Source organism: Coenobita brevimanus, chromosome 48 (assembly GCF_032717465.1).
Source record: "Coenobita brevimanus isolate Jiangsu-jjx chromosome 48, ASM3271746v2, whole genome shotgun sequence".
NCBI classification, from domain to species: Eukaryota; Metazoa; Arthropoda; class Malacostraca; order Decapoda; family Coenobitidae; genus Coenobita; species Coenobita brevimanus.
The window spans coordinates 12,988,392-13,001,622 of record NC_137001.1 but is presented as its reverse complement, the minus strand read 5'-3'; positions in this window follow the sequence as shown (position 1 = coordinate 13,001,622).

Here is a 13,231-nt window from a genome sequence, read left to right as displayed (position 1 = left end):
CCTAATAATACAATTTATAAACACTGTATCAAACACTAAATATAACAACTATTACCACTAACTATACAACAATCTCCTACATACACACCACCAGCATAGCCAGGTGGTATAGAAGTGTGGCATACAAAAACATTTAAGTAGGTAACTTACACATACCTTAGATGACACTGTAATGTAAACACATGATACATACAGACACACACACAATGACTGTTCTTAAATAATATAAAACATATTATACATAGAATCTCATAGAATAAATATATAACCAATCACAGTAGATAAGTCTATAATATAATAATAAATAGTACAGTAATAATTAAAACTTTACTTTTAATACATAAAATTAATAAGTATAACTTCAATTAAATAACAAATTTAGACATAGTACCCTAGTTTTAAATACACTATTATTATTAAATACACTAGTAATAAGGGTATTTATAATATAATATCTATATAACAGGACAAATGTAAACTCCATAAAATTACAAACTAGAACTACTTACTCAACCCTCTCAAAATTCTCTTTTGTATTCAAAATACTAAACAAACCTTGTTAATGCCAATGTGCCTTAGTAAACCAAGGTGCCTCTATCTTACCCCCACAACACACCACAACCACACATCACACATCACATGTCACAACACCAACAAACACACACGCACACACACTGTCCCAACACCACACACCACACCACACTCACCCCTATAACATAGCTTCCGAAGACCCAATATCACTAAATTACACACACACACACACACACACACACACACACACACACACACACACACACACACACACACACACACACACACACACACACACACACACACACACACACACACTCTGCCGCTACGCCACACACCACCCTCACCCTTACACCGTAACGCCTGAAGACCCATTACCAATAAACAAGGCTCCACATTATTGCACCACACCCATTGGCCACCTACTTATCCCTCGATCAAAGAAGCGTTGTTTTACTTCAAAACAAACTTTAAATACATAACATTATCAGTTCAGTCGATTATTAGTATAAGACAGAACAATTAGATATTAACTGATATGCAAAACTAGAGAAAAACGAGCAAACTGTTTCATAACTTAATCATATTATCTACAAAAATAGAAGTAAAACAAGCACATTCTTCACTTATATCAAATCTAAATTTAAAATTCGTATAGTAAAACAGTAGTTCTAGTAACATTATATTTAATTTTCATTTAAGAGTACTACAAAAAGCAGCTATAATTATTATCATTAATACTGTACCACAGTATAAAAACTTTAACACCATGTCCACGCCACAGTATTGTTGTCAGTGCTCCAGTAGGCAGCATAAGTGTATCAGGTGCTGATGTGCAACGAATAGATCACCGTGTACATACTGTAGGATGGGACCTTTCTGTATGAATGTGTTAGGGAATCACAGCCCACCAGAAGCGGCACTTGACCGCTTCCACTATGGCAGGCGACAGATTGGTGACATGGAAATTTTATGGGACGGTCACTGACAATATGCACGATCACACGGACATGCGTGGTGGTGTTAGACCCCGTACTGAAGCGAGGGATAGGGATGGACGCCAAGATGCGAGAGATATGGAAGCGCTGGGTGGGTTAAATCACCATGGGGAAGTGAATAGTAGTGAAGTGAGGAACATCATTAGGTTTATAAAAGAAATGAAACTCAGGATGAAGACCACCATAGAGGAGTGCATGAAATAGGAAATCATCCAGGTATTATACGTCCTCAGAACGGTAGTGACACAAACAACGAGGAAGCAGAACAGCCTCAAAGGTCTGCGGGAGAAGGTCGTCCCACATACTGGATGGGCAAATCCCGAGAAAATGCAGTAACCTGGGTGAACACCACATATAATGAAATAGTTGGATGGCCCTCAAGTAACCTTTTTGAACCTCCCAAATGCAATGCTACAACTGATCAAGGATATCACTCGCCTGATAGCCAAGTACAACAATAACACACCCATTGCCTCATTCTCTCTTAAGGTCCTTGCACTAATACCACATCTCTTCCTCAACAAAACCCGCCCAAGAGCTAGCATTGCAGAAAATATTAAGGCCATCGAAAGGCGGGTTGAAACATGGAAAAGAGGTGAAATCGACAACCTACTTGAGGAAGCAAGGGCATTGCCGATGAGAATAAACAACGCCGAAGAAATCAGAATACCAACGATGTTGCAAGGATTTTTGGCAGCAAGATGAGACAGGGGAAGGTCTCGATGGCAACAAGACCCCTGCCAGCTGAATCACCAAACGGAGTACTTGACCTGACAGATGAAACAATGCAACAACTAAAAGAAAAACACCCGACTGCACGACAAGCAAGTGCCCAGTCAAAGCTTGACGGCAGATACACTCCTCCCAATCCCATCATATATGACAGGACAACTGGAGATATGGTGTGGTGGAAGGCAATGCACACACAGGGAGGGGCAGGACCTTCAGGCCTGGATGCAAAATCTTGGCGAGAAATCCTCAGTAACATCAAGTTTGGGGAGGCAGCAACAGACCTATGTAACACCATTGCCTCACTGGCAAGGAAGCTGGCTTCAAGTCAGTGCAGTAACATCGAAGCACTGACGGCTTGCAGACTAATACTCCTTGATAAGAATCCTGGATGCAGCCCTATCGGGGTGGGTGAAGTCTTAAGATGGATTATAGGAAAGTGCATCATGGAGGTGGTGAAAGATGATGTGAAGCAGGCAGTTGGCAACCTCCAGGTGTGTGCAAGCCAGCAGACAGGAGGTGAGGCAGCAGTACACTCCATTAGGAAAATATTTGGGGACGAGGACTGTCAGGCAGTATTATTAGTTGATGCCTCAAATGTATTTAATTCCATCAGCTGGGAGGCAATGCTGCACAATATCAAGGTTAAATGCCCAGCATTTGCTCAGTATGTGGAAAACATCTACAAAGAACCAGCAGACCTCTACATTGTGGGTAAGACAGCTGCTCACGATGTCGGTGTAATCCAGTCCACAGAAGGAACTACCCAGGGGGACCCCGTTGCCATGGCTATGTACGCCCTGGCGATGACAGTGCTGCAACAACAGATCAAATACGAAGCCACCAATGTAAAACAGGTAGCCTATGCAGATGATCTCACGGGTGCTGGCAAGATTAAGGATGTAAGGAAATGGTGGGACCTTGTAACATCACATGGCCCTGAAATAGGTTACTACCCTAATGCAAGTAAGTCCATCTTCATCGTGAAACCATCTTACTATCAAGATGCACAAGATGCATTTAGAGGCACAAACATGATAGTGACCAAGGAAGGTCAGAGGCATCTAGGGGCTGTGATTGGAACTAAGGAATTCATAGACAAATATGTGGGTGATAAGGTAAAGATATGGGTAGAAGAAATTCATACACTATCCAGCTACGTAAAAACAGAACCCTATGCAGCATACAGTGCATTTACCTATGGTGTAAAGCACAAGTGGACCTTCGTGATGAGGACCATACCAGACATCGAGTTGCTGCTACAACCACTGGACGATGCAATCAGAGATTCATTCCTCCCATCTCTAACCAATGGCCACATTCCCACACCAGAAGAGAGGGCCCTTCTAGCACTACCACCCAGGATGGGAGGCCTTGGCATTATAAATCCAGCAGCCATGGCAAGTTATGAACACAGAAATTCACTCAGACTCACCGAATCCTTGTCACAGAAGATCTGCGCCCAGGTTGAGACGAGTGAAATCGACCACCAAAGGCAGAAAGACATACAGACACTGATAAGCAAGGAGCGTGAAGCAAGACAAAAAGACCAGCTGCAGCACATAATCGAACATCTAACAGCAGACCAGTGCAGAAGAGTTGAAATTGCACAGGAGGTTGGGGCATCGAACTGGCTCACAACCCTGCCTCTCAAGGCAAAAGGCTTCCACTTCAACAAACAAGAATTTATTGACGCCATAGCCTTGAGATATGGAAGGCCAATAGAGAACCTACCTCAACACTGTGCTTGTGGCACTGCCTTTGATGCAAACCATGCAATGGTATGCAAGAAGGGAGGCTTTGTTTGCATCCGACATGATGAGGTACGCGACCTCACTGCCAAAATGCTGCAGGAAATATGCTATGATGTCACGATTGAGCCAGCTCTGCTACCCCTGGACGGCGAGCGCTTCACCCACGGAACAGAAAACACATCAAATGATGCAAGAGTGGATGTCAGTGCTAGAGGTTTCTGGACACGTGGGCACAGGGCGTTCTTCGACATCAGGATATTCGATCCCATGGCAGCATGTCATCCTGAACTGTCTCTCGAAGCTGCACACACGAGGAATGAAAAAGAAAAAAATAGAAATTATCAAGAATGGATCCAACATGTGGACCACGGTCGATTCACTTCCCTTGTGTTCACGACATCAGGTGGGACGGGTCTAGAGGCTGTGAGATTCTATTCGAGACTGGCAGAGGTTCTATCTGAGAAGAAATGTCAACAGCAGAGTTCTGTTATGGCCTGGATGAGATGTCGCCTCTCATTCTCCCTCGTGAGTTCTGCTCTGCTATGTCTCAAGGGCACAAGATCATCATCCCTCAGGCCTGTCTCTCTGGCGGGTATGGATTACGAAGCTACAGTGGTCGAGAGTCGCATACACCAGCGACTCCAATAGTTTAATGTCTTTATTTACACTGTAACATCAATAAATAAAAAATAAAATAATAATAGTAATAGTAGATGGCTGGTAACCACAGCCGTTGGCGTGCTTGGGGCCAAAAGATTGTAATATGAGGGTTAGTGTTAACCTTCACATTACAATTCCAAATGGTGAACTGTATTAGAAAGGTTGGTTTGGATCTTCACAATATAATTCACCAATGGATGGAGGTGATCTAATAATTATAATAAAAAAAAGTAGTAGTAGTAGTGGTAGTAGTAGTACTAGTATTATTATTATTATTATTAGTAGTAGTAGTAGTAGTAGAAATAATAATAATATTAAAAAAAAAAATAATAATAATAATGCATGCATACATACATACATACGTCATCCAATCCTGTGTTTCCCCATGAGGAGCGTAAGAGACGGAGGCTAGGCAAGTTGGTCATGACATTAGAGTGACATGCGTCGCTCATCCCTGAGTGGCATTACATGAGCAATAAACCCCAACCATCCCATGGATATAAACCTGCACCGGCTCAGTCCCACTAGAGCGCCTTAATTACCGTGTCATAGGACGCCCCTTGAAATCTGACGCTCCATAAACGGACAAGGCAATATCCAGAAAAAAATAGGAAGGAAATAATCAAGGAACATCAGCAAAGACGACTCACAAATCCACTACTTTGTTTACCACCTTCATACTCTTGCTACTTATTATCCATGAACCTATTTAGTTATTCTTCCAGTGCATTAGCTATTGTCCACTTCATTACCTGGTTTTATAATATCACAGCCATAGCAAACTGTAATATACATATAAAAAAAAACATATGTTTCAACATACTCACATGTTGCTGTGGATGGAAGAATAGATGCAGAAGTGAAGTTTAGAATAAATGAAGTAGGTAATGTGCTGGGAGGAATCAAAAAAGAGTTTAGACGTCGTTCGCTTAGAATGGATGTAAAGAGAAGGCTGTATGAGGGTGTTGTGGTTGCGACTGCGTTATATGGGTCTGAAAAATGGAATATGGATGTAACAGAGAGGAAAAGTTTGAATGTAATGGAGTTGAGGTGTCTGAGGAGTATGTGTGGAGTGACGCGTATGGATCGAGTGCGAAATGATTAAGTGCAAAGGAGAACTGGAGTTGTTCGGGAGATGGCTGGTAGAGTTGAGCAGAGGGTGTTGCGATGGTTTGGGCTTATGGAGAGAATGGATAATGAGCGATTGGTGAAAAAGATAACTAGATCTGATGTGAGAGGTGTAAGGCTGAGAGGGAGACCACGAATAGGATGAATGGACAGTGTAAAGAGAGTGCTGGATGCAAGAGAGATGTCTGTTGAAGAAGGAAGAGTGGCTGTGCGTGAAAGAAAGAAATGGAGAGAAATTGTGAATGAATAAATGATGACGCAGCCCTGATGGGACATTCTCCCGCATTTGGTCTGATCAGAAAGTTAGGTCAGGTGTGGGTAAGGGGATCGGTCTATTATGATGTGGCAGGGGTAAACCAGCTCTGCTGTCGGGCCGTGCTGTGGATGTCACTGATTGCACTGCGCAATTGACCCTTGTGCGGTGTGGTGCGGTGAGGATCTGTCCCTTCTCCCCTTTGGGGCTAAGATCCGAATGAATGTGTTTGAATGGATGAGTAAATGGGGAGTGTGTCGTCCTGTCCCGGCTACCTTCCTTTCCTTGGGGGAAGCAGCCTAGGTATATAGATAGAGATAGAATGTTTAAACACACGCTTACCATGTGATGTAATGTGATGTGATGTCAGCTGACTTTGTTGTGTGGACTGAGATTTCAACTCATCGTAGTTTTCGTCACCCACTGACCACTGAATTATTCTAAGATAATGGTAAGTAAAGCAAACATATTAAAAGAAGTCAGCTTTTATTCACATAATAAAACTTAAAGAGTGTCATATGACTATTCTCGCTTCCCGCTTGACAGTTGTGTGACCGTCGTCTGCTAAGCTGAACCACACAACAACAACAACGAAACCGAGTTTAACCGACCCATAAGTAAACAAACAGCCGAGGGAGACGACCATACAGAGCTTTTCCGTGGTGTTCTGAATATTTTATGGTCTTTTGTGTGTGTGTGTGTGTGTGTGTATATATATATATATATATATATATATATATATATATATATATATATATATATATATATATATATATATATACAACGTATGGTCAGTTGTACACTTGTATTTGAACAGATTCTCAAACAATATCCTCAGCTAGAGCTCGAGTATCGTCGTGTGCTGCTGCAGCCCCATGTCTTAGGACGCAGCGTGATTTTTAAAGTAATTTTTGTGGTAAAAAATGCATCCTATGACACGGAAAGTACTAAATCACCAGACGCCATAATTTGGTTGTATGATTACCACCCAGCGTAGTAAATGGTTTCCTGGTGTACACGAAACCATTTGGCTTATCACTCAGTATAGAGTTACCCATATGCAGAAGGAAGAGGAAATAAAGAAGGAAACAAAGACAAGAGAAGGGAAGGAAAGAATGGAGGAAAGGGTAGTCACCCGAAAGCAGCACTACTTCTAGTGAGTGGGCAGTGAGCACCCCCACCTACCACTATAATAATAATAATAATAATAATAATAATAATAATAATAACAATAACCGTGATCATCATCATCATCATCATCATCATCATCATCATCATCCGGACCTCCTTTCCCACCCAAGGGTAGGGTAAGGAGTAGCAATGTCCAGACAACACAAACTTGCCCAATTAAAATAGGCCACGCATCCATTCTCTCATCATTCAAGCCCCCGGAATCCTGGCTCTACCGGATACGCCAAAAACATTCACCACATTCTGCAGCTTCACACAAACGTATCCGATTGAGTCCATCCAGACGCTGCCATACACACAAGGGGTGCCAAAATCCCTGATCATGCACTTCTCCTCACAACATTCATCCAGCCAGCTCGATCTCTTGTCAGTTTCCTAGCCTTACCGTCTTCCAAACTTCTTCCTCACTCATCCATCATATCTCTCCACCTTCTTCTTGGCCTACCTCGCCTCCTTCCTTCTTCAAATTCACTCAGGTATACCTTTTTTACCACTCTATTGTTATCCATTCTTTCCACATGACCTTACAATCGCAGCACATTCTCTTCGATTCTGATGTCCACCGACTTCCTCACTCCAAAACTTTTCACGAATCACATTATATCGTATGCTATCCACCCTCTGTACTCCACATTCATTACTCAGCAGTCCCATCTCCACTGCTCTTACTCTTGACTTTTCATTTTCATGCCACACCAAAGTCTCACACCCATATGTTAAAGATGGCACTAACACTCCCTCATGGAAGCCTCGTGCAGCTGCAACACTCAAGCCTCTGTCTCTTATCAAGGCCTTCATTACACCAGCTACTTTGCCTCCTTGTGTCACTCTAGTTTCAACTTCTTTTGCACATTTTCGTCTCTTTTCTATCACTGTACCCAAGTATTTGAACGCTCTCACCAATTCCAGTCTCTCTCCATTCACTATGAAATCACTCTGGGAGTCACCTCTCTCAGTAACCATCACTTTACTCTTCTCTACATTTACTTTCAAGGCACGACACTTACAAACATCAGCAAAACTCTGCAATTAGCCTGCCAAGTTCTTGTCCGGTACTTGCAAGCAGTATTGCATCATCAGCATACAACAAATATGAGATATTCCATGTATCTCCAATCATTACCAACGCCATCCTTCTCTCCATTAATCGTATTTTTACTGATCACCTCATCCATGTTTATATTGAACAACAATGGGGACATCGCACACCCTTGTCGCTCGCCCACACCGATCGTGAACCATTCACTTAGATGCCCATTAACCCTTACACATGCTTCAGTACCATCATAAAAACTCTTGACAGCACTTAGCAGCTTACCATCTACACCATACATGCACAAAACTTTCCACAATCCCTCTCTGTCTACTTTGTCGTATGCTTTTTCCAAATCCATGAATGCCATATACACCTTGTGGTCCTTCTCACAAGCCTTCTCTGATATCTGTATCACAACAAATACTTGATCCACACATCCTCTGCCACTCCTAAAGCCACCCTGTTCATCACTCACTAGGACTTCTGATATCTCTCTTACTTTCTCAATAATAATTCTTCCATATACCTTCCCTGCAACACTTAATAAGCTTATGAAACGATAATTCTTGCACTCACTTTGCTCACCTTTATTTTTGTACAGGGGTAAACTCACAGCCTTTTCCCACTCTGCAGGCACAGTTTCACTCATCCATGCCTTCTTACATATCTCCAACAAGCACTTCATTCCACTCTTTCCATCACACTTTAGCATCTCTGAGTGCACCTCATCAACCCCAGCTGCTTTCCCATTTTTCAGCCGTTTCACAGCGCTCTTGACCTATGCGAGTCTCACGTCTCCTGCCACTGTATTCTTTCTCTGCTCACCCTCAAACCCAATCATGTTTACAGCTGCTCTGGTCTCTCTATTCCCATTCATCAGGCTTTCAAAATATTCTTTCCATCTGGTCTTTACTTCATCTCCATGGGTTAGTAACCTACCACCTGCATCCGTCACACCATCACATTACTTTCTGCTTTCACTTCCACATTTCCGCACCTCTTTCCAGAATAACTTCCTATTTTCAGAGTAGTTCACATTCATTTTTCTTCCCAGATCATCATTTACCTCCTTCTTTCTGCTCTTCACTAGTCTCTTTACGTGCTTCTTGCTCTTGATATACTCAGTTTTTATTTCAACTGAACCCCTATTTTATAACCACTTTAGCCACTTCTTCCTCTTTTCCTCCACTGCTCTCTTAACCTCCTCATCCCACATTGCCGTACCCTTCCTTTTTGTTGATACTCTTGCCACACCACACACCACTTTAGCATTGCTAACTAAGCAATCCATATATGCATTCCACAGGCTTTCCAGATCCAATTCATTCCGGTTCACTGATTCTAACTCGTCCTATACTTTGGTCCTGTAATCATCTGCTATTTCTTTGATCCTCAGCTTCTCAACTTTCAGTCTTTCTCCATGACTGCTGCTCTCTCTCTTGATCCACCTCACACTTCTCAGCTTGATCTTGCATACCACGATCATATGATCTGACAGACCTCCACAACGTCTTCTCACAGCCATCATATCAGCCGCCATTCCCATCATCGACCTCTCTATGAGCAGGTATATTCCATTTAGTATATCATGGGCTAAAATTGACCTCTCTTCATCTTGAATGCTCAGTTCTGATAAAGGGTTAGTACTAGAATGCAGTGCTAGTCACGAAGCAGTGCTATGGGAAGGACGAAAGGCTGTTGTATTGTCTTTTTCTGCTCTTGACTTATGAGAAACTGGCTGAGAAAAGACGAAAACTTGAGCTAAATTAGCGTGAGAATGTTATAGAAATTTTATCAGTCCCCGACAGTTTTGTGGTCCTCACTCTAACGTGTGGCAGTAAAATTTTGAAATTGGCTGGAAAGGTAGAAATAATGACTGAAACGAGAGAAATATATCCGGAAAGAGCATATAGCGTTACGCAAAGGGACAGACAAACAAATAGGGGTGCACGGGAACGTTGTGGTACTGACGTGGATAATACTGAAGGTGTAGGTATGGAGGAAATGAAGAGTGAGAGACTGACTATACTCTTGTCATCTGAACTTGACCTAGATTTTCGCCCTTTTGCAGCATATTCCACATAAGTCGTGGTGAAAATAGACATTGCTGCGGCTCTACATCCTTCCCATAGCTCTTTTCGAGACTTGCACCATATTCAAGAGTTAATGTATTGTTATTACTCAGATTTTAAAACAGAGAGACGACAATTTTAGGCCAAGTTAGAGTAAAACGAGAATAGGAGATTGTGAGTGATAGAGATGGAAGGAGATAGAAGAAGAAGACCGAAAATGAGGTGGAGTGAGGTGGAGAGGCATGTGGATTAAAGTGGTGTGGAACGGATAGAGGGCAGCCTGATGGGGAAGCGACAGGGGGCCAGGGCAGCGATTTGTGCTTAACCAACCCCTATGTGACTAAGATATAGTGTTATACAATCCTGTCGACTGGTGGAATGGAAGAATTGAACTGACATAAAGTAAAGTGTTAACTGTGAGAATGCGAGAGTTTTGAAGCTACTTTTGTCTTTATTTAGGCAAGTAAAATCCTTCCAATTACTTTATTATTTTGCTTTAAGAGGACAGCCCATGCAAATAATATGCAGATTTTATTGTAACCATCAAATCGGTGAATGCACAGCTGTTGGGTTTATTTATAGGGTCGTAATAGCAGCCTACAGCACCTGCACTTCCTATCCCTCCCGCTATCACACCACGCCACATCACACCACACCACACCACACCACCCTCAAACCTTACTCATCACACCACACTCCGCACCTCCCACTGCCAAACCTGTGCTCTGTGAAGCAATATCTGCCTGATAAACGATTTCTTGCATCTGATCGTCCTACTGCCACATCACCTTTGTACCTTAGTTCTTTTGGTATTTCTTATGAGACATTGACACCTGCTGCGCGACACGCTGTTACACCTCTCTCTGTTATAAATACACTGCCACACTACACACTGCCAAACCTCTCACTGCCATACCACACATAACCACACATCTCACTATCATATCACACATTGTCACATCTGACATTGCCACACTTCACACTGCCACATCTCACACTGCCACACCACACATTACCACACCTCACAATGCCACATCTTACACTGCCACATCAAACACTGTTACACATCACACTGCCACACCTAATGCTGTCACACCACACACTGCCACATCTCACGCTCCCACATTTTACACTCCCATATCTTACACTGCCACACCTCACACTTCCACGCCTCACAGTGCCACACTTCACACCACCATACCTCACACTGCTACATGGTACACCATCAAGCCATATTCACTGTTCAAAGAAGCGAAGCGAGCAAGAACACTGTATTTCAGCCAAAATTTTGGTGTGCAAAATTCTTGCCTCTAATGAATTCTAATATTTCCCTGCTTGTGTTCTTCTCAGCAATTTTACCATTCGTGGCGTGTCATAATATTTTGAAAGTCTCATGGATATTGCCTTCGTGTGGTACCAGTGTTTATACATATTTTTCAAAAAGTGTCAAAAATAGTTAAAAAAAACAGCCGAAAATAATTCCTCATAGCCAAGAACAGAGTACCACATTTCCCGTCAGCTATAAGGCCAATCGTGGCATGTTGTACATTTTTCTTAAACTACCCTGAAAACTGCTTTCCTGCGGTACTAGTAGGTTTTCTTAGACAAGAAGAAAGCCAAGTGTACCCTACAAACGCACACACACACACACACACACATACACACACACACACACACACACACACACACACACACACACACACACACACACACACATACACAAATTACCATTCTCGCTCGGACACATTCCTCACTTGTGGTGTGGAGGTTTATTTCTTGATCACTATATATAAATATATATATATATATATATATATATATATATATATATATATATATATATATATATTCTCTCTCTCTCTCTTTATATATCTATATATATATATATATATATATATCTATATATATATATATATATACCGTATATAACTAAATAGGCTTTTGTACCTTACGTAAGCTCTAACATTGAAATGAAGGTTTACTGCAGGTGTTAGAATATACTGGTTCAAATCAATACTACTGCACTGAGATATAAGAATGCGTAATTATTGTTAAGTCTGAACTGAATCTGACTTTGATTAAAGAATGTTTGGTAAATAAACATTCACCTTCGGACGGATCATGAAACTTTATATTCATCCAGGTTTTAACAGAATGATAAATGCCAACGTGCAAATATATAACTTAATGATACACTAGTTCAACGATTTGATATTTCATTTTACGAAGAGGCTTTGGGATAAACGCATAAAATATATAATACCTTCGATGAGAGAGAGAGAGAGAGAGAGAGAGAGAGAGAGAGAGAGGGAGAGGGTGGTTATTTTTTGATTTGTGGCCTCGTGGTTCTGGTGGTGTAGGCTAAACCCTAAGTCTACTATAGTAGCCGCAGCGAGAAATGAACGCTGTGGTGGGGCAGCCGGGATGACCTGGGATTCCCCCACTGTAGCCATATTTACATGTCACCGACCATCGGCCACCGCTGCAGCCCCGCTCCATGATCCTTACCCTGTGTCTCTGGCTTTCTCTTTCTCTCTCGGTTTCTATATAAACTGCTGTATTTCCGAAACTAATTATGAAATTATTATGACCTTTGTTCCACACCACCTTTGAGGTAAAAATCAAGGAGATTTTTCTGTATAAAGGTTTCCCCCCCCTCCTAAATGTGGCATATGAGCGGGGGAGTGCGGCCTTGCCGATACCTCCGCCTGACCTATAATTATACACTCGCCAGAACTGACCTGCCCTCAGACAAGGAGGGGGAAACCTTTATACAGAAAACTCTCCTTGATTTTTACCTCAAAGGTGGTGTGGAACAAAAGTCATAATAATTTCATAATTAGTTTCGGAAATACAGCAGTTTATATAGAAACCGAGAG